General features: G+C 49.4%; 1 protein-coding gene and 1 long non-coding RNA gene across 3 annotated transcripts in view; both read right to left on the reverse strand.

Moving 5' to 3' along the window:
• The window catches only part of PLEKHA6 (pleckstrin homology domain containing A6), a 137,835-nt gene that overhangs the window by 61,568 nt on the left and 53,202 nt on the right, over nt 1–23,065 (reverse strand). The gene's annotated exons all lie outside the window — the stretch shown is intronic.
• LOC113607423 (uncharacterized) lies at nt 8,325–19,535 on the reverse strand. Of its 2 annotated transcripts, XR_003427943.1 has the most exons (4): nt 19,318–19,535; nt 12,032–12,262; nt 11,272–11,409; nt 8,325–11,173 (listed from the first exon to the last, which is right to left on the reverse strand). It is a non-coding gene; the product is annotated as an uncharacterized LOC113607423 (long non-coding RNA). The 2 variants fall into 2 exon arrangements; XR_003427942.1 differs by lacking the exon at nt 11,272–11,409 and having other exon boundaries at nt 19,318–19,526.

The following is a 23,065-nucleotide window of genomic DNA, read 5'->3' on the forward strand; positions in this document are numbered from 1 at the left end:
CCCAGCACCTACTCCTGGACCTCACCCATTATGGTTTTTTTTTTTTTGCGGTACGTGGGCCTCTCACTGTTGTGGCCTCTCCCATTGCGGAGCACAGGCTCCGGACGCGCAGGCTCAGCGGCCATGGCTCACGGGCCCAGCTGCTCCGCGGCATGTGGGATCCTCCCGGACCGGGGTACGAACCCCTGTCCCCTGCATCGGCAGGCGGACTCTCAACCACTGCGCCACCAGGGAAGCCCCCATTATGTTTTTTTTGTTTTTTTGTTTTTTTTTTCCCCATTATGTTTTATACTGTGATAAATGTAGGCAAGTGAAGGCGGGGTGGGCAGGGATTCCAGCTTTTCTTAGTGACCCACTTTAGTCTGCTGGTTAAAGACAGGGATGGACATGGCTTTGAATCAGCCTGGACTCCTCTCCTGGATTTAGGTCAAATAATGTGGCAGACCTGAATGTGGCCTTTATAAAAATAAAGAATTATTTGTTTTATGACAGAAGGGAAAATATCAGGTAAAACCCTGTACAGTTCACAAAGCCCTCCCATCACTATCTCACTTGATTCTTTTATGGTCTTATGAGGTTAGCAGAAAAATATTAACACTCTCATTTTACAAAAAAGAAACAAACAACAAACAAAACTGAGGCTCAAAGAGGTAAAGGGTCTTGACTAAGATAACCCACCTCCTACATGGGAGGCAAGGCTAAGCCCAGTCTCTTAACCTCAGTCTGGAGCTCTTTCCTGTTAACACGCGGTCTGCCCGCAGCCTGGCTGACACTCCCGCCTGTCCCTCAGCTCTGGCTCCGCTCCCAGAGCTGTGGAACATGAACCAGCATCGTGGTGCTCACCCCACACTGGGTGGATGCTTTTCTACAGCACAAGTGACAGACCCAGAAGGGGTCCCAGGATGGATGAAAACAGGGGCAGATCTAGGGTCAGAACAGGCTCAACTAAGGGGAACCATGCAGTGTTAAGACAGGGGAGACTGGGAGGGATGAGGGTATCTAAGGATCTAATCAGATCACACATCTAATGAGAAAAGAGGGGGGAAAAGCCAACCAAACACCACTCCCAAGGCAGGAAGTCTGGTGGGTGTGGAAGCAGCTGGAAGCTGTTAGAGGGCTCCAGGCCTCTGCACCCCTCCTCTCCCTCCTCTTCTGTCCCCCACCCTCGCTCCTCCTCCACTCTGGCCAGGGCCAGGGCTGGCTGGGAGCCCCACCCCTCTCTCTCCCTAGTTCTGAGGACAGGATGACAGGAGGGAGGAAACCCACTCTGCAGGGCATGGGGGCACACAATGTAAGAGGCATCTAAAAATTCAATGATCGAGATTGATAATATTTTAATGTAATATTTTTTGGAATAAAAATTAGTGCAAAAAATCCATGATGAATGAAATATCATTTTAAATAAAGACCAGATCAGTATTACTCAATTTCCCTTTCGCCTGAGGCTCCAACATTGCTTGGAATGACACTGTTACTTATCCTGTTGTTATTGAAAATGTTGATATTTTTGTTCTTCGTGAAATTTTTGCACTGATTTTGATTTTTGAAAATATCGCATTAAATGTTATTTATCTTGATTACTGAGGTTTTTGGCATCCTCTTAAATTGTGTGCCTAAGGAGAGTGCCTCAGTCACCTCACCCTAGTCAGCCCTGCTCAGGGATGAGACTGGGGGGACTGGGAGGGAAATGGGGAGACTGGACAAGGCCCAGAAAGGGCCAGAGAGAGGGCCTGCACTCTTCAAAAACCTCAGTGCATGAGAAACAAAGAAAGGCTGAGGAATTATTCCAGATTAAAGAGGAGTAGAGACATGCTCCTGGATTAGATTCCAATGACATTACTAGGGCAACTGGTGATTGTCTATTAGATAATAGTATTGTTTCAATGTTAAGATTCCTGAATTTGTTGATTGTACTGTGTTTATGCAAGAGAATAGCCTTGTTTTTAAAAGGAAGAAAAGATAATGAAGCAATAAGGGTCAGAGGGTGACAGCTGCCTGAGAGCTACATGAAGCCAAATGCCCCTCCCTCTCCAGCCTGTCTTTCCTCCGATTCCAGGCAGTCCCAATAGGGACCAATGGTGATGGCAGGAAGTCTTGTCCAGAAGACTAGTTATTGGAGGGCTGGTTGGACATTTTCTTCCCGAAACAAGAATTAACCGTGACAACTGGCACAGAAAAGAAAGGAAATTAACACCTACCCAAGGCATGACACCAGCACATTCTCTGCTGAACCTCCCGAGATAGGTACTGCTGTCCTGTACCTATGGAGGAGGAACCTGAGAGGTCAGGTAAGCAGCCCAAGGCTACCCGGTTCGGAAGTGGGAAAGCTGGGATTAGAGCCCAGGACACAGCCCAAAGCCAGGTCTTTTCCCACTTCAAGTTTGTTGTGCAACTTGAAATTCCCTTCTCGTGCATCATCCTACAAACTAATCCTTTAGTTTATTTTTGCTGAGTTGAATCTGCATTGGCTCTGGAGTCAGACTGTCCCAGTTCCAATTCTGACTCCACCAGTTACTACCTAAGGGGCTTTGAGTGAGTGACTTAAGCTCTCTGTGCTTTCATTCCCCTATCTGTAAACAGGGATAATATAAACTCCTACCTCAAGGGTCTGTCATAGGATTAAATGAGATTATACAAGCAGAGAATTCAAGAGAGATCCTGGCACCTAGTAATGTTCAGTAAATACCAGTAATTATTATTAACTGTCGGCCTCTGTCTCGAATCATTCATTCACTCATGGGAACCCATGGCCTAATTTTTGACTACAAAACCCCTTAGCACTTTGACGCGTGAAGATGAATGCTTAATAATTGCTCCTAAAGAAGTTATCCATCAAGACGGCGCTTTAGATATTCCTCAGTCTAGTCTGTAATGCCTTTAAGCCACCACCCACCTCAGATCACTTGTGATCATCTGAGGCCGACCCCTTACCCTTAGGAGCCAGAAAAATCAACACCTAAGAATCTCAAAGAGGAGGGAGGTCTGCCCTATCATACTCTGAACTAGGAGGGAGATTTTGGTTTTCTGTGTCATGTCACACTTGGAAGTTAAAAAGCAAGTCAATTCTAGGGACTACATCACTGGGCTGAAGGAGTTGTCTGGGAAGACCCAAGTTCTAGTGCGTGTACTGCACCCATCCAGCTGTATAATGTGGGCAAGTGCTTGCCCCTTGGGGCCCACTGGGCCTCAGCAGGGAATTACCTTGCCCATAGAGTGAATGAGAGGACAAAAGAGGCTACCAAGTCCTGAGCACTTCAGGTTCCTTGAGAAAGCTCCTCTGGAGCTCTCTCCCTATTTTACAGTCTGGGACCAGCTGAGGAGGACCCACAGCATGAGAAGGAAAACAAACCAACAGCTTATGCATCTGGGGAGCTGAAGAGGGGCAGACCAAGGGCAAGGTGCCCAGAGGTCAAGCAGCGGTCAGATTTAGCCAAGATGGTCCTTCTGTGACAAAGGCAGAGCCGGAGCAGGGCAATTTTCGAACTATAAACAGAAACTCAAGAAGCCCCAGGCCACACACAGGCATGTGCGAGGATGAGGGTAAAGCGCGGAGGACACCGGGTATTGTATGTAGAGGAGAGGACTTGTGAAGTGGCAGAAAGGGAAGGAAGGAGGGTGAGTGAATGTGGGTGCGCGAGGATGCAGGGGCAGAGCCAGGTCTGTGGGGCCTGAAGCTTACACAATTTGGGCAGTTCTTATGAAGAAAAAGACTACAAGTACAAGTTAGAGGGAGCCTTGGAACGGGCTGGCGCGAGCGCGAGGCTGAAGCTAAGCTGCATCGCTTCCCAGTAAACTCGCCCCCACGTCTGTCCGTCCGTACCTCTGAACACAGGCACAGCTCACACACCTGTGTTTGTCTGAGCCTCCCAGCCCCTGCCTTGGCACTGTTTCTCTTTCCCATCTCACAGCGCTTTGCCTGACCTGATTTTTTTTTTCATGGCAGAGAGCACGAAATAGAGCCCCCATACCCTGGAATTAAATTTCTCCCCACCTCAGTGCAATGGGTATTGGGATTTTGTGCCACTCCCCAAACCCCCTTCCAGTGCATTGCACCATCAGCGTCGCCACTGGGGCCACATCTCTCCCCACCCTGCATACTTTGCTATGGGTAGCTCCACCTTCCCCACAGGGCCCCGCCAAGCTGCCAAGAGGGGTAAAACCGCAGCCCCCCCGGCCGCCTGGCCCCTGCATTCCAGCCCTGCGCCCACAGTTTGACCTTCTCTGCGGCTGCTGCAGATGTGTTCTGTGTTCCAGAAATAGCTCAGCTCCTGGGTCCCTGCAGGCCCTCCCTTTCCTCCGCCCAGAGACACTCCCACCTCACAGGCTCCAGGGGAGTCAGGCAAGAGCAGAGGGAAGGGCTCAGTTCTCCACTGCCCTCCCACCCCTCCCGGAGCAGAGCCAAGTGGGGCCTGCCCTTCTGGCCATGTCTGCATTACAGTGGATGGAGGTGAGAGTTTGGGCAGAGGAAGGCATGAAGGAGGGACAGCTCCATGAAAGGCTTAGACAACTTGACCCCTCAATGTGTTTCTCTTCTCTGGAGTTCATCGGGATGAAGGGCAGCAGCCAGCCAGAAATGGTTCCAAATCCTATATACCCTGGCCCAAATCCCTGTCTCCTCATGCAAGGGGATGATTTCACAGTCACTGATTCGATCCTAACCTAAACAAGATGGCGGGCATTGGTCCTCCTCACAAGTCCAAGATGGAATGGGGGACAGTGGCCTCAATAACATTATGAAAGACTGAATTTAGAAACAGTGACGAGCTTTTAGGCCTGAGGCTTTTAGATCTTGACTCCCTAGTGTCTGATGGAACGATAAAATCTTTCCTGAAGGACTTTACTAAAAGGCTAGAGTGTTAACTCTGGGTAGGCTGGGGGCCTGAATGGCCTTCAAGATTCGGGTTCCACGCCTTTTCCACCCACGGGGAGCGGCAAGGACTCCGCAGCCATGCCCTGGCTCCTTCAGTCACACTGCCGTGCTACCTACTAGGCCTTGCCGGCCCCCATAGCCAGACGGGAAAAGAGCTGAACAAAAGAGGCCAGGGGTGTGTAAACTCTCCAAACCAAGCTCCTCTAGGCTTGGAGGTCCAGGAAAGGCTAATGGTGATAGAAAGTACCCATCCCTTTCTAGAAACTGCCTCTCCACCTTGATACCCATGTAGTTACGGTGGTAACAGCCATGCTGCTAAAACCTGACACTACTCTCTTGGTTATAGGTAGCCACCTGACCCCAGCTCAGCCGAAACACCTTTCCAGGGATGGGAATTGGGATTGAGAGGAAAAAAAGAGATCATTCTTTCTCCAGGTAACAGGTACACGAGGGAGCTGCTGGAGGCCATCTTTTCCACCCTGTAGGCTGACCACGGAGCCGGAACGGCTCTGCAGGGAGAAGAAACTGAAGCCAGCACACGGAGAGGAGCAAAGGGCAAGACCATACTTGCGGCATTTAGCTTCTTGGTCTAGTTTGTTCCTGTGGTCCAGCCATTTCTCTGGCCCTTACAATAAAATCCCCTTTGGAGCTTAAGGTGCTTTGAGCAGTGCCAGTAACGTACTCAAAAGTCCTAACTAATAACAGGAAGAAGAACAAGATGACTTCTGGAGGACCCAACGTCTCAACTCTGCAGATGTGGCTGCCATGAGGAAGAAAAGGAAGGTGAAAGGAAGAGGAAGGAAAAGGACCAGGGAGTTGGCGCAAGGGCAGCAGAAAACGGTGCTGGAAGACCTTGACTGGCCTAGAAGTCAGGCTGTCTGAGAGGACAGGGTGGAGGTAAGAGTCAGAGAAAGCAGATAAGTTTGCTACTACCCGGTTTAGAAATGCTCCCAGGATGTCTAGGGGGAGTGGGCAACAGAAGTGGGGGCCATATGGGTGAACTAAGATCCCTAACGAAGGTGGCAGACCAGCCCTGCTGATGGATGGGCCAGGGCGCTCAGAGCACGCAGGCTAACACAGCTTTGAGACACGTTCCTGGAGGACGTCCGTTATTTGGGGGAGAAGAAAATCTTGTATCCTCTCTCCTGCACTTCCCAAAGCAAATGAGGGTCCTTTGCCACCTTAGAGGCTCGCAGTTCTCTCAGACCAAGGGTTCTGATCTGCCCCTCAGGTCTTCTTTAGAAAAACCTACTTTCCAGGCAGCAACTCCATGAGCTAATGGTCCCTTTAAGAAAATCTTCCCCCACTCTGTCTCTAGTTGTCTGGAGCAGATGTTCCTTGTTCCTATGGCAACGAACCTACCACCCTTCCTAATGGGTAGAAGGACACACACAGCCCAGACCACTCCCCAACCAGAGCGGCTGGCCCAAGTGCTGCTTTGAGTTCACTGACAGCAGGACAGCACAGGACACTGTGGACTCCTGTGTGCCTGCATAGTAAGAGTTCAAATCTTAGCTGACCTACAGATGACCCAGAAATGGCAGCCACCATCTGACAGCACTTAGAAGGTAGGGGGAGGGGTTTACCTATGTCACTGCCCAGACAACAGACCAACGTCTGTCTTTCCAATAAAGTGTTAAAAAGCATGTGGTGTATCTTCAACAAACTGAATTAGCTCTTCCTTTGACCTTTTTTTACATCACTAATGAAGACCAGTGAGACACCCCCCCACCCCGGCTGAATTCTCCTTATTTCGAGCTGCACACCACCCTCACCCTCATCTGGAGTTTGTGACCCTCCCAGACAGTCCTTCTCTCAAGATGGGTCCCTACTCAAGGCGAGCCTTCTACAGCAGGTGGTGGGTGGGGAAGCAGGGAGCCCTGTGCGTTCCATCGGTTCTGCACGGGGTTGTTTCCACTGCAGGTGATGCTTCTCTCACTAAATCCAACTTGACCCCGTTTGTTCTTGGCTCTCACAGCCCCCACGGAGCCAGCTGGATTCTTCTTGTAAGCCACAAAGTTGACTGAACTTTAGCTTCCTCTCTTCTGAGACTTTAAGCTTACTGGGATCCCAGAAGTCAAGGTATGAACAAGAACAAGCCAGTAAATGATCCCTATCAGATGTGCAGGAAGTGCCTTCCTAATCAGGGAAGATGCCAGAGTCAGAGCTCCCCACCCCCACCCTCAACTCTCCTTCAGTCACTCCTAAAGGTAAAGTGCATCATACCTCGGAGGAAAAAGCCTGGCTCCGGAGATGAACAGACCTGGATTGGAATCACAGCTCATCTCTGTGACTGGAATCCACTTACCAACCGAATGGCATTAGACAAGTTACTGATGCTCTCTGAGCCCTAGCTTCCCCACCTGTAAAATGGGAATGCTAATTCCACCTGGTAGGATTATGTGAGGCAATATAGAGCTGCGATGCCTTAATAGCAGTCCCAAATCCACAAATATCTGAAAATCAAAAGTTTTTTCCTAACTCAACAGAACCCAACCTGACCTGAACCTAGTTAGTAGCAAAGCATGACCTGAACGGGCATGAGACTCTTTTTAGCCTTTATTTATCCTACTTGTATGACTTTTTAGATATATCTTGCTGCAGAAATATTAGTATGTGTGATTTTGGAGCTGCTCCAGACCCTGCTGGAGGTTTTTATGTAACACACAGTGTGTGTGACATGTTACCATTCTGAAATCCACAGGCCCCAGGCTTTCCAGTTGAGTTGTAGAGCTGCCTGAGGTCTTCCTCCAGCCCCTGAAGTCAGGGGTTTCAGGAAGCTACTAGAGTTACTTAAACTAAAGATGTTGACAAACATTTAAAGCATTTGCCTCATCACAATCTGAATCTCTCCTAGGTCCCTGGGTTCCTGCAGCCTGGAGCCAGCAACCTGAAACACAAGTTGGCATGGGGTAGGGGAGAGGATCCAAAGACCAGCCCAACAGCCTGTACAAATCGGCTGCTTTTCCACCCGAACAGAGCTAGCAGAGGCAGTGTGTTGTTGTTATTTGATTGGACTTCAGGTATAGACATGCCTGAATATTCCAAACATGCCTCCAACTCACCACCTCACTGGGCTTCCAGCGCTCTCTCCACTCTACCACCGTCCCACAGCTTCATCTCTGCTACCTACTCCCTAGAGGCATTCCCAGGGGAAGAAATGACAGCGCCTCGGGGAATGCTAAGGGGTAGAGGGGGCCAAAGTGTGTGGGGAATTGGGCTAAAGGAAGGAAAAGATGCTGAGTGTGAGGGAGATGATGAAGATGGACACTCTGGATGAGAAACAAATATCTGACACACAGTGGAACAGGTTTGGCATGTTTCTCCTGATGCTGTTTCACGGCCCCAGGAGGCTTTGAAAATAGGAAAGCAGCCCTGGCCCATAGCTGTGAGCAATATTGGGCAACTGTCATTCTCAGCTCCCTTGGCTCTAGCCGTCCATTACAGGACTTACTGATGACTGTGAAGGACTTGACCTGTCCCAATGCACTGTCGTCCAAGTGGGCATCTCAGTTCTGACCCTGGATCTGCTGTCTTGAAAATACCCATCTCATCCTGCTACCTCAAGCCACTTTTCCAACAGACATGCAATTGCTGGACAGCAGACCTGCAGCTCTGAGAAAGGCAGGAGACTCTCCTCTTGGAGTGATAAGGTCTACCTATCGGTCAAATGGAGAGTTGAGGCATGTAGAGTTGAAGAGGATGGTGGCAATCAAATTCAACCCCCTCGCTTCACAGATGGGAAATCTGAGGCCCAGAGAGGGACTGAATTGCCCAAGATCATGCAGCCGATTGAAGACAAAGGTGGCCCTGGAGTCCGGATATTGCTTTCCATTGCCTCACCGTGACAAGGATGGGAACATCTTTGAGGTCCCAGTCATGCTCTCGTTGACCTTTACAGTCAGAAAAAGGTATGCTGAATGGTTCTCACCCTCTGCCCTTTCGTCTTGAACATCTCAGAAGAGATCCTAATTTCTAAGAATTTCACTGTACGCCTTGACTCTGTGTCCCAATCTACCCAAAGTTAGGACAAAATCCTTATGAAAGCCCCCTTGGGGAAAGCCACTGTCGCTGGTGACCAGAGATGAGCTAAGAGAATCACTGCCTTGACACACGATTCACTTGTCCCAAACCTAGGTGGAGCCATCAGAGGGTCTGTGGAGGGGCCTCCTGTGCAGGAGCACCTCGGGTGGTGGAGATCTTTCATCTGCACTTCTTGGATTCTTTTTCACTTTTTCTTTCCCCCTCCACTGGTTTGAATAAGTCTGTGGTGTCTGCCGTCATCCACGGGTTTAGGCTTTTCTGTAGCACTGTTCTTAGGGGTTGTGCTGCTCTACTGCCCCATCACCATCCAGAAACCTTTGGGAGAGGAGAATTTAATGCACCTAGGCTTGGTCTTCCAGCTCAGAGGCTAAGGCTCCCCTCTTGCCTTTAGTAGTTTGTCCTACTTCTCCCTCTGTCCCAGGAAAGCTTGAGGTAAGAGTCTGCTACTCACTCCCACAAACTCAACAGCCCAAGTAGGATCTCCACTGCTTTCCCAGGCTAGGAGGGCTCTTGTTTCAGAACATAAAATTGGGGTGGAAAATCAGAAAATTCTCTCCTACTAAGAGGCTTCTAGACTTTCAGGAAAAAAGGGTCCTAGAACAAATCTCAAAAAGAGCATCTAGTTCAATTTCCAGGGTGATTTCAAACTGACTTTCCTCTAAACGCTTTCTCTCCTACAAGTCTGCACACATGTGCACACCCAACCACATGTCTCAGTCTGGCAGCTGGGGCTGCCTGGGGATTCCCACATATTTGTTGCTATTCCAGGCCTGACTCTCCAGAAGGTAGAAGACCCAGACACTCTAAGGCCTCCAGGAGCCTCCAGATTTAGAAAAGCTCCAGCTGATATTCTTGAGAGCTCAAGAAGGTCCACCATTTCAAAAACTGCTGGCAAGAGCTTTTTAATACCTGTGTTTCCAAATGATTAACACTGGACGCCAAGACCTCAAATGTAAAATATACCTCTTGCTGCTCCCATATTTCAAACTACAAGTCCTCTCTGTCTTTTCCAAGCATAAGAGATGACCTCCATCATTTCCCAAAAATGACTATAGGAATAGGAACCAGCAAGGCCTGATCCCAGAGCCCCTCAGAGAAGGGAGAGTCTCAGACTTCCTGACAAAGAGGACAAGGAAGTGAGAACACATTCCTCTGCCAGTGACCTTATCCTGGAGGCAGAAACCTCCCACAGTGTAAAAATGAGGAAACTGAGACTCCGTGTGAGTTTGTCATGGCCCAAGGACCCACAGGGAAAGAACAGTGGTGACAAGATCAGAATCCAGGTTTTCAGAAATCTGCCCCAAAGAGCCCTTATCAGGGAGATAGAGTCTCATCTGTTTGAAGAAGATCCTGCCTGGAGGCAAGATTTTTTGATTTCATAGACCAGTTAAATTTCAAAAAACGAAATGTAAGGAACCACTGTAAAGTTGCCAACTCTTTATTTTGCCAAATAAGGACATTTAAAAAGCCTAGCTACCATCCACTCTCATCATCAGCTCATGAAAAGAATAAGCAAGCCATAACCTCAGAATAAATATTTGAGTACATCTCCTGCCTCCGAAAGTAACCCTTTAAACTGAATACATTATGCTTCCCGAAAAAAATTCAGTATGCTTCCCCTTTTTTCTCATTTCATTTTGGACTGGTGAAAACTCTGTCACAGACCAAAATTTGATAATCACTGGGACAGATGACCTCTCTATGTCCCTTTTAGCTTAAGCCTAAAAGTGAAGAGAACAATCCCAAGCTTTGGTGATTCAGACCTTTCCAGGAATCCTGAGCTGGTAAATGTGGAAGGGAGGGGGAATTGACAAGCATACTGTTCTCTGCTCATGTGAACACACTCTGTCCACTACAAAGAACTAAGCAATGCTCATTAGTTTATAAATCTAGAGTTCAGTGAGCATCCACCACCATGTGGAGCCTCCCAGGTTTCCATGGGTCCCTGGATTTTACAGTCCCCTTATCTGTTCAGATAATCCAGGGAGAAGAAGGAGGAAGACAATCTTCCCCAAGTCAAGAATTATCTAAGAGATAAAGGCGGCCACTGCTGATTGGTAGAGGGCATCAGATCAGCAACTAACATAGATGCAGACCCACTGATGCCGTTTCAGTTGCACAAGTAGGAGCCCAGAGAGGACTGACTCCATTCCAGGGAGCAGTTTTTCCAGGCTGCCTTCCACAGATGATTGCTTCTTGCTCAACACTCTGATGGAGACAGTGTGGGGGGTGAAGAGGCGGAGGGAGGTCGAGACAGTACTGTGGTATAGGGGAGACACAAAAGAGCACTAGATTAGGAGTTGTATCTTGATCCCAATCCCTGTCCTTCTGCCGACCAACCATGAGTCCTTTAGCACCTTTTGGCTCCAGTTTCCTCATCTATATTGTGGGAATGATATTCTATCTTCCCGACAGGATTGCAGTTAGACTGTGAGATCCTTGAGGGCAGAAACAGGTCTCATCTGTGTCTGTATACCCAATCTCTAACACAGTACCTAGGAGAGAATAGGGCTTGGTAAACATCTGCTGAATTGAGCCGATGTTTCAATATATTGAATCTGCAGAATAAGAGAGTGTCTCTGAAAACACACTCCAAGCTGGAAAACCCTACACAACTGAATAAAGTGAAAGGTTATTATTATCCGTTGGCCAAACTGATGCATTGCACCATCTACCAAGTATACGAAGACACTGGAATTCTATTTGGAAGTAGCAGGTGATGCAAATAAAAAATAATTTTTTTAAATGCCCATAGTTTCAAAAGTGACCAGACTATACAACCTACTAATTATATTGCCTAATAAATAACTGTGTGATTGCCTCCCAGACTCTACTGCATTCTATAATTTCTCAGGCTGAAAATGTGTTTCTACTGTGCTTGCCCAGGCCACATCACCTCTCATCCCTCTCTCTCATTATATTCAGAAGTCGGTAGGCAAGCCCTGGTTCTCTCACCTACTTCAGGTTGCACCTATGTTGACAGCTGAGGTCCCTGCTGGCTGCAGCCTGGGACTGTATCAGAACCTAACACTCCCTGGTCCCCTCTCCTGGGTCTGTTCCATCCATTCCGTGTTCTGCCTCCAGCAGACTCCACCACACCCCTCTTCCAATGCTTACCGCACTGCCCCAAATCTGCTTCTCAAAAGCCGCCTCCAGGCCCTTGCCAAGTCACATTCAGCCTGGCCCATCCGCCATTCCTGCCGGGTCCTGCCTCACCGCATGTGCTGCCCACTGGGCACGACTGCACAGACAGGTCTTGGCAGCGAGGCCAGGCTGCCCGCCCACCGGCCCTTGTACGAGGTAGGTCTCTGAACTCTGCTCCTGCCACTGAGAAACACCACACAAGCCCTGGGAAGACAGAACCATATTCAGCCAGCCTGACTCACCAATCACCACCCCATCCAAATTTGTGCTTTCAGGAAGGGCGCCAAGCCCCCACCCCGCGCCCACCCCAGGCATTGGCCTCTATCCTGCCCAATTCCGAGCCTCTGAGACGAAAGTGCTCCTGGCACTTGTCTCTCGTAGCTTTGATCTCGTTCAGCTGGTTCAAGCTAATTCCACACGGAGACCATGCTGGAATCTATACTGGTTACACCTTCCCACCACGCCGCAGACTTACAGTTAGCTTTACCAGGAGTGTTTCCAAATGCCTGCAAAAACCAGGGCTGGTTCTAGGGACATTAGTCTTCTGGACACATACCTCCATGTCACTAGGTTCCCTCTGCAGCCCCCTACCCCCAAGTGAGGAAATATTCACATTCTAGAAGTCAGAAATTTTCTCTAATTTTATGATTGGAGACCCTCAAGGAAGATGGACGTTCTTGGGACATTCTTATTTGTGAGGAGATAAAGAGGGGATAAATAAAGAGAAAGTGTTAAAAGAAGATTTGCTTTCCAAATACAATAGCAAATGCTCCCAACACACACACACACACACACACACACACACACACCCCCCCCCCCCCACAGACACACCTCCCTCCCTCCCTCCCTCCCTTTCTTTCTCCCTCTCTCTCTCTCATCCCTCTTATTGTGAATTATTCCTCTTTGCCCAGCATGTGCATCCTTCCCCCAGGTCCTCCCCACTGAAGTCTGGGTAACCCCAGTTCTTCCTAGCCCAGGACCCCAGATATTACCTTCCATGCTGGAAGTCAGATCCCAACTGGAAGACGCAGACTGATGATTGGGAAGGAATCCTAACAATACTCCCGACCCAAGAAAATTGCCAAGAGTGGCTGCTGCAGCTCCCGTGAGAAGGAAGGAGACGAGGAGAGGGCCCGGGAATCCAACATTCCCCCAGCCTTGCAGGAAGGCTCTGGTGTCAGCTCGCTCCCTGCTCTAGCATTGACTGAAAACCAGGGGAAATTCTCCTGATAAAGCGGAGTCTGAAATCTGAAACTGCAGGTTGGCTGAGTCCTATATAAATACACTCACACCCCCGGCTCCTTGGGTCTGATGGCTTACCCGCCCTCGCACTCCCCTCCCTCCCCACCCAGGCTGCAACTTGGTAACATCAGACAGCCCTCTAGCTGCAGCTCCTCCAGAAAGCCTGAGAGGAGAGCAGAGTGGAGGCATGCAGGCCCAGAGAGAGACCTGTCAGGTGCTGTCCACAGTCTCTCCCAGCCCCAACCCCCTGCAGCTGTTCTAGTCCAGGTGCTTAAGTGACGCTCAGGGTCATGGCATTGAGGGTGATGGGTAAGTTCGGTCTAGGAGCAAAGATTTCTAGAGTCTTCCTCCATATCAAGGAATAATATTCTCCTAAGGATTAGTTTCCAGATAACTGGTCTGGTATATACTCATTGCTAACCACACCTTCCTCTCCTCTTCCAAGTTTCTGCATCTGGCTCTTGTAGCGCCACCCCTTCCTTTATGTTTCACCTGTAACAGAATCAGGCCAGGTGAGAGTGGGAAGGGAAATCTGATGACAACTGGCTCATTTTGCAGATGAGGGAGCTGAGGCCAGGAAGATGAAACGGCTTGTCAAAGCTAGGCCGTGACTCCCAGCCAGATTTGGCATCTTGGGTAGTAGAATGGAAAGAGAAGGCTTTAAAAGTCAGATGGAATATGCTTTAACACAACTAGGTTCTCACTTGAACCACTGATTGTGAGAAAAATCACTTAACCTCTCTGAGCCTCAATTTCCTCATTTGTAAAATGAGGCAAATGATTCTACATGAGAGAGTGACAATTATCAATACATAGGTAACAGGCATAAAGCAGTAGGCACATAACAGGCATTCAGTAAAGATCCACTGTGCACCCCTCTGTCCACGACTGCACACTAGCCTTTGTTGGCTGGCTTCTGACTCAAGAAGGTAACTCTAAATTGCCTTTAGTACTTACTGTTCCTCCAGGTGTTGGTTTAATGTTTCCAGTTCATTGTCTTTATGTCAACCTATTAGCATTCAGAGCTTACTTTGAACAGTGCTCAGAATGCAATGCTTCATTTCTATAAAGGAAAATCTTTGATCTACAGGCCAAGGTCATAGATTCGCATCGAAGCCCTCCTTGCAGATGTCCCTCACATCTCCGCCTCCAGGCTCCAAGTTTCAGTCCCCCGAGCCCAACCACACACTGAGCATTTCCCCAAGGGTTACTGTTCTTGGCCTTAAACTCACATCTAAAATCAAATTAAGCTTCACCACCCACTGACTAGCTCTGTTATAGTATTGATATGGCGCAGTCTCCAAGATATAGTAAATGCAGATAGCGAGGGGCAGAGCAATTCACTTCATATGCTACCATTTGGGTTAAGAAATGATTTGTAACTATCTATATTTGCCTAGAGCAGAGGTCAGCAAATTTTTATGTAAAGGGTTAGATGGTAAATATCAATATTTTCTGCTTCGTGGGCCTTATAGTCTCTGTTGCAGCTACTCAATTCCGCCTTTGTAGCACAAAAGCAGCCACAGAGAATATGCAAAGAAATGAGCATAAACAAATGATCATAGCTGTACTACAAGAAAACTGTACTTGTGGACACACTTAAATTCCATACAACTTTAATGCGTCACAAACCACTTATTATTCTTATTACTTTTTTAGCCCTTTAAACATAAACACAATTGCTGGCTCATACAAAATTAGGTGGGGGGCCAGATTTGGCTCGTGGGTCATAGCCTAGACTGCCTTAGAGCATCTCAGGAAGGACATACCAGACAATGGTAACAGCGATCACCTTCAAGGAGGGCGCTGAGGCTAAATCTGAGAGGGGGCAGGCGGGAAACTTTTCACTGAATACTATTCTGTACCATTTGAATACTGTAACCTATGCATGTTAAAAAAACAGTCAATTATTAATGGGCTCCCCATCTAAGTTCTCTTACTTCTGTCAACGTCAACATTAACTGTCCCAGGCAACAAGGCTTATAGCTACAAGATCAGCTTTGACTCTCTCCCACCACTGTCTCTCACTCCAACAGTAATCAGTGTCCAAAATCCATTGGCCCAGTTCACCAAGTGCCTCAGCCCAGAACTAGCTATCTACTTCTCTCACACACACCCCTACTATTGTCTTTACCACTCAGCTGTTGTTTCATACAGCCTTGTACCCTTAACTGACTTTTTACTTGTGTAAAGCTTATTTCCAAAAGAGACACTGAAGCTTTTTAAGGACTGGGACAATTCCTTGCCTTCCCCCTTAGCTCCTACACCAGTGCCTTGCACCTAGTAGGAATGCCATAAATGGTTGCTTGATTGTTAATCTCCCGTCCTGCTAGAGATGGTTTGGAATACAGGGAAAAGACCCACCCAGAATAGAAGCTGGTTCTGGGACATGTGGCAAGGCAAGAGTGCACGCAAGCCTTTGATGGTAGTAAAGAACATATAGGGAGAGGAAAGATGTTAGAGTCAAGGCTTGATCCAAATGAGAGGGGCTGTGCTTTGGAGAAGGCAGTCAGGAAGCTCCAGGGGAAATTCCCCCTAATTCTGATCTCTCATGCATTCGCCTTGTAGTGTAGGGAAACCCCCTGTCCTCAACTGGGGAATTCTGGTGATCCCAGAATCAGAACCTCCCACATTTAGGAGAAGCAATCTCAGCACAAAGCAGTCTTCCCTTCCACCCAATGCAGGAAAAGCTCTCTCCAGCACTTGGAAAGATGAAGGTGCCACGTGAACTCCCGCAAGGGCAAGACGCTCACTGCCTTGAAGGCGGCCTATCCCACTATTGGAGGACGCCATCATCACACTTTCTGCCTCCACCCGTTGTTTCCAGTTCTGAACTAAACAGTTAGAGACTTCCTGAGTGGGTTACAAAAACTAATGATAATTGCCAAGTATAATAGAGTTTTCGAATATTTCTTCCTTCCAAGATGTTCAAAGGGTTTTTAAAGACATAAAATCATTGACTCTTTGGAACTGGAAATACCATTTGCTCAAAAATGTTTATGGGGGCAATCCCACTACTGGGCATATACCCTGAGAAAATCAAAATTCAAAAAGAGTCATGTACCAAAATGTTCATTGCAGCTCTATTTACAATACCCTGGAGATGGAAACAACCTAAGTGTCCATCATCGGATGTATGGATAAAGAAGATGTGACACATATATACAATGGAATATTACTCAGCCATAAAAAGAAACGAAATTGAGCTATTTGTAATGAGGTGGATAGACCTAGAGTCTGTCATACAGACTGAAGTAAGTCAGAAAGAGAGAGACAAATACCGTATGCTAACACATATAAATGGAATTTAAGAAAAAACAATGTCATGAAGAACCTAGGGGTAAGACAGGAATAAAGACACAGACCTACTAGAGAATGGACTTGAGGCTATGGGGAGGGGGAAGGGTAAGCTGTGACAAAGCGAGAGAGAGGCATGGACATATATACACTACCAATTGTAAGGTAGATAGCTAGTGGGAAGCAGCCCACAGGGAGATCAGCTCGGTGCTTTGTGACCGCCTGGAGGGGTGGGATAGGGAGGGTGGGAGGGAAGGAGACGCAAGAGGGAAGAGATATGGGAACATATGTATATATATAACTGATTCATTTTGTTGTAAAGCAGAAACTAACACACCATTGTAAAGCAATTATACTCCAATAAAGATGCTAAAAAATTTAAAAAAAATGTTTATGGAGGCTTCCCTGGTGGCGCAGTGGTTGAGAGTCCGCCTGCCGATGCAGGGGACACGGGTTCGTGCCCTGGTCCGGGAAGATCCCACGTGCCGCGGAGTGGCTGGGCCTGTGAGCCATGGCCGCTGAGCCTGCGCGTCCGGAGCCTGTGCTCCGCCACGGGAGCGGCCACAGCAGTGAGAGGTCCGCGTACCACAAAAAAAAAATGTTTATGGGGCTTCCCTGGTGGCGCAGTGGTTAAGAATCCACCTGCCAATGCAGGGGACACGGGTTCGAGCCCTGGTCCGGGAAAATCCCACATGCCGCAGAGCAACTAAGCCCGTGCGCCACAACTACTGAGCCTGCGCTCTAGAGCCTGTGAGCCACAACTGCTGAAGCCTGCACACCTAGAGCCTGCACTGCACAAGAGAAGCCACCGCAATGAGAAGCTCGCGCACCGCAACAAAGAGTAGCCCCCGCTCGCCGCAACTAGAGAAAGCCCGCGCCTAGCAACGAAGGCCCAACGCAGCCAAAAATAAATACATAAAATAAAATAAATTTAAAAAATGTTTATGGAATGAAATTGAATATAATCCCTGCTTCCCAACAGGAAAGCCTTCAGGGTTATGCTGTAGAATAGATTGCTTTATTTCATTATGGGAGCAATGATCACAATCACCCATGGCAATGTGGGTCCTGAAATCCCATTTTAGGCCACAGCAAACTGTGATTAGAGGAGTTAGTTAACTGGCCCCAAGGCGCAAGCTAGTAAGCAGTAAGGCCAAAATTCAAAGCTAGGTCTGCCCAGCTTCAAAATTCAGTCTTCCCTACAGTCCAAAGTTTCCATGACACTAGACCATCTCTGCTAACCCCACCCTGTCTTTGAAATGGGCAGAAATGATTACTTCCATCATGACCAACAGAAACATACAGCCATCCTGCAGTCCCTCAACGGATTCCATCCTCCTGAGACACTCGGGCCTTCCTGGGACGGAGGAAAGGAGACCAAAGACAATCCAATGCCAGGATGCCAGCATCCCAGAGATACCCAGGAGCAGAATGGGAATGGCATCTCTCTATCTCACACATGGTGCACAGTCCCGTGGTTCCCTACAGCCAGTCTTCACAGGGGCCTGGCTCAGGGAGCTGTGGCGTTCGGGAGCCCATGAAGCATGGCATTGTTTGGGCAGTACAAACACAACATTTACCTGGCTCCTGGCACCTTTCCTCTGCAGCCCTGCTTTTGGTAAATATTTGGCTGGCTCACCCAGGAGACGGCTGGGGCCTCTTTGTCCCACATCCCAACAACCACAGTTCTAGGAAGATGAGCTGGAGAGGGCTGAGGATAGGTAAGAAGAATCACACTTACATCCAGCCAGTCCCCCAGTCATCAGCAGATGATTACCAGCATCAGTTTGCCTCTAGCACACCCTCTGAGCAGCTCTGAAATATTTGCGGCTAAGCTCTTAGCCCATTATCAAAGCTCAGCTTCAGATCCCAGAATGGTTCCTAATTGTCCATTTGGAGTTCACAGCGCTGAGTGATGCCCTCCTCCAGGCAATCGTCAGAGCTCCCTACCCGGCTCTTTCCAACCTAACGTGCAGGTGCCTGGAAAAACACCGGTTTGTTCTGCACCTCAGAGTACCTACTTCCAGAAACATGCACCTTGGGCTCATCTGGCATCAGTGACTACCTGGACACTGGGGATGACCCTCCCCATTTCTCAAGAGGGCAAACCACAGCCAGGAGTTTGGAGCCCGCACAGGATGTTAAGACTGGAGACAGAAACAGGTCCCGAGCCCTGCATCTCTCCTCAGTCCCTGGAGAGAAAGCACCCACTCTCTCTGATGCTCTATAGTCCATACTGGCCCAAGGAAATGCCAGGAGGTTCTACCTCCGTCGCCCCCATTCTCAGGTGGTTGTCCTCGAGACCTCCACCTGGCCTCTGAAGCCACCCACCCCTTTATCTATCATCTCCCTGGGAGACATGGTCATTAGCAGAGAGCACTATGTAGGTGTCTAATTAAGCAATCAGTGGCAAATGCAAAAACCTGTTTAAGTCACCCCACAGAACATCCAGCGGGGATCCTCTTACAGGCAACTCCCTCCCCCGAGCTTCCTGGAAGGTCCCTATTGTTTGCCTGGAACAGAAAAGTGTCTGATTCTGCCCTCCTCCTTATCTGCTGGCACTGACTTCCCGGCCTTGGCACAGCTCGGGGGTGCCATTCACATGGAGCACAGTGTGAATGGTGCCCCCAGAACTGTGGGACACAGCCGCCCCAGGTGGGTGGGAAAGTACAGGTCCCCAGGTGCGAAGGACAGGGTCTTCTGAGAGGGTGTCTGCCTACCTGGCCTCTTTAGGTGTCCCAGAGCCATATCCTATTTTGGGGTCTGGGCTCAGGAAGCAAGGGGCCCTCCAGCAGTTGGGTAGGAAGGTGGCAGAGGTGGAGGTGGGCAGCGTGAGTGGCTCAGCTGCACCCCTCTCACCTGTCTCTGAGTCCTCTCTCTTTTCTGCACTGTACGCTCACCTGTTCCTGTTTCACCCTTTAAATGGAATGTTCCACTTGCCCTGGAAGCCCGGGGGGAGGGGGAAGGGTTGGAGTCCCTGTTCAGGAAAAGCTTTCTTTTTTAGAGATTGGCATCTCTGGGATTCCACCAGATACTGCTGCAGACGGCAGGTGGAGGAAGGGGGCGAGGGCAACAGCCGAGGAGGACCCTCGGAGGACAAGACAGGCTCAAACTCGAGCCCGCTCCCCTGAGCCTGGGGTTGGTTTAAGCTGGAGACTGGAGGGGGGCAGACACCGCAGCTTCCTCCCTCCTAGCAGAGCCTCTTCTCAGGTGTCCGATGGGCACCCCGACAAGCAGGGGTGAGACACCCCCCAACCTCTTCTTCTGTGCCCATCGCTGAATCATACCTTGTTCTTCTTCTATGCCCTTCTCTCCTGGCTGAGAGACCTTTATCAGCCTCATCTCTCTTACCTTCACAACGGAGCAGGAGGGTAGAGGGGCCTGTCTTGATGCCTGCAAGCTTTTCCAAGGGGCAGTGCATATGCCGGTACTGGGGGTGGGGAGGCACAACAGCACCAAAGAGACAAATCCAGGGCTTCTAATCCCAGGGGGCTCTGATGACTCTAACCCACACCCCTGGAGGTGGGCACCTATATTAATGCTGGCCGCAGTGCCCTCCCGTGCCCCGGGGCTCTGCCGGCTTGGCCCAGAACCCTGGCGCACATACTTGTTCCACCAAGATATGTGGGTTCTCTTCTGACAGAAATGGGAGAAGGACTTTTCTTTCTGTCCAGGTTTTTTCCAACTCCTAAGAGACAAACTGTACTTTGCAGCAAGAAAGATTTAGGTTAGACACCAAGAAGCACTTGGAATGAGTGATAAGAGGACGTTAAGGACTCTGCCTTTGTGCTTTAAAAATACAGCCAATTTCCTCCCTGTAGGGTACGGTTTAATGTCTGTTTTCATCATGTTACTCTCTGGCTCAGAAATTTCCAGTGGCTGCCCCCTCCCCTGCCTGCTACATAAAGGCCTAACACCTTGTCATGGCATCTAAGGCTCACCACAGTTCATCCCCATTTATCTTTCAAACATCCTATTCCACTGCTCCACGTAAAAAATTTCTAATCCAGCCAGAGCTTCCCAATATTTCCCCCCAAAAGCCTTAGGGATCTCTGCTTTCGGCCATGCCCCACCTCCCACCAGGATGCCCCACTCCTCTCCAGTCACCAGAGCAAGCCAACCTTTAAGGTAACAGATCTCAACCAAACTGATTGTTTGAGAACCTGAGGAATTTCTCTAAAAAACTGATTCCCAGGTTGCCTGTTGAATCCAAATCTTCCAGGGGAGGCAGGTGGACACTGCTTTAAGGCTGAGCCCCAACGCCACCGTTTCCAGAAAGCCTCCGCCAAGCACCCCCAGCCCACAGGAAGCCCCCTCCCCCGTGCAGATATGGCCATTCATTACGTGGACATCCTGCGCACCCACAGTGCTAGAGACTAAGATGAGAGGGGGTCCCTGTGCTCAAGGAACGCCCAGTCTAGTACTGGACACAGACAAACCAAACCCACCAAACGGCCCACCCCTCAAAGACAGCCCGTGATGAGGGCAGTATGAAGGCAGAGTCGGGAGACGGTCAGGGAGGCATCCGCATGGAGACAACAGCTCCTGAGAGAGCCAGGGCGGGCATCCCAGAAAGAGAGCCACAGAAAAGAGGTGGGGGCAGACCGGCCCCTTGACTAGGTCAGGGGTCACCCTGGGAGGAAAGAATAACGATAGGAACTAACATGTATCGTCTTCACCATTGTGTCTACTGCTCCATATTTATGACCTCGTTTACCCCTCATAACTAACTAGAGCTGGGGGAGTGTTGGGGGCCAGGCTGTGACTCCCACCAGGCACCAAGTGTCTCCTGATCAATGAATGTGTTCTTACTGATCGATAGATAAAATGAGCTTTGAAGGCTCACTCCCAGCAACAGGAAGCTGGGCTCCTTCAGGAGCAACCACAGCTCTGAAAAACATTTCCCTAACTTTTTAAACTACTAAAAGCACCACCGGGACAGATGAGGGGAGGTGAGGCGCTGGCTGGGTGAGAGCCTGGCTTTCCTGACACAGGATGTGGGAGTGGGTGTGAGAACACAGTCCCCACCAGAAACCCAAGCAAGGAGACAGCTGCCCTGAAAGACAGCTGTAGGGCGCTCAGAATAGGGACCCGGGAGAAAAGTTCCTGGCGGGCCCGCCTAGTGGTCCCAACCTCCCCAGCAGTCCCTTGTCCCTAATGCCAGTACTGGACCTGTGGGGCAGGGCTCCCCAGAGCTGGCAGGGCCTCCTGAGCTGATCTGGTCCTTCCTCCTGCTCCAGAGGGCAGTGGCTCCGCTGACCTGCTCCAGAGTGACGGAGGTCCCTTCTAAAAGGTCACAGCTTCCCCTGGCTTCCACCTTCTCTAGCCTCCCAGTCTTTGGGTTAACCTTTATCTGGCTGGCTGGGATTTAAGCCATCCCCCACTGGGGAAGTCAGTACAGACATCAAACTCACCCTGATAAGAATGACACCACGGGCAGACGCAAGCTGAGCGTGGCCTATTCCTCGTGCCTCTGGCCTCCGCACTAGGGTACCCAAGAACGGGGGTGCTCTGCTATATTTCACGGGGGGCAACTGGGGCTGAAGCACAGAGGAGCCAGGTGATGGACCCCAGATGGGTGAAACAGCCTCTGTGTATCCACTTCCTTAAACATCTCCATGATTGACACTCAATCACACCATCGACCGTATAATCTGCAGCTGAAATCACTGGAACCGGAAGCCCGAAGCCTGCATTCTAGGCTTCCCTGAGCCCTGGCAGAACCATTGGACAAACCTGAGGCCCAAAGAGAGGCTGAACCTGACTCTCTTCCTTCACCTGTGGAATGGAATGGAACCTACACTCAAGTTAGCTCTTGTGAGCATAAAGTAACTTGATAAATATAAGAGTGTTTCAAAAGTTAAACCTAAAAGTAAAACACAGGGTACTGTTGATAGAACATGATGAGGCCCAGGTACCTCAAGCCCTCAGCAATCAGGCCCGCATCCTGGGCTCCAGGGCAAAGGCTCCAGGTTGGGATGCCTTTCCCTGATCTGAGTCTGGGAAGGGATAAGATAACAAGAGCGACATCCTGAGCCCTGCTGCAGCCACCTGCAAGGGTCGGAGCACATGCTCTTGAGAGCCCCCATCTGGGAGCCACAAGGTCCCTTCCCAGTCTCAGAGCCCCAGCGCTCCCAGCAAGAGCTCCACCACTTCTAGGAAAAGGCCACGCGAAGCTGCCGTGTCTTTGTCCTCCTTGCCTCAGAAGTTTCCCCTCGTTACCCTCCTCCCTTTCTGAGCAGACTCTGTAGGACAGTGACTTTCATGATGTAATTTTCGACTCATCAGCAGGTTGTGCAGTCAACTGAGTAAATCAAGGTCAGCACTTTTAAAATTTAATGGAACAGAATAGAAAATATCAGTGTGCACTTGGTAAGAGGATTATTTTGTGATACTTTTCAAACCCATAACACACACACACCGTGTTAGAGTATTGACTCAGTCACTTGTCCTTCTATGCTTCAGGGT

Source organism: Aethalodelphis obliquidens, unplaced genomic scaffold (assembly GCF_003676395.1).
Source record: "Aethalodelphis obliquidens isolate GAN/ISIS:26980383/991018 unplaced genomic scaffold, ASM367639v1 scaffold48, whole genome shotgun sequence".
NCBI classification, from domain to species: domain Eukaryota; kingdom Metazoa; phylum Chordata; class Mammalia; order Artiodactyla; family Delphinidae; genus Aethalodelphis; species Aethalodelphis obliquidens.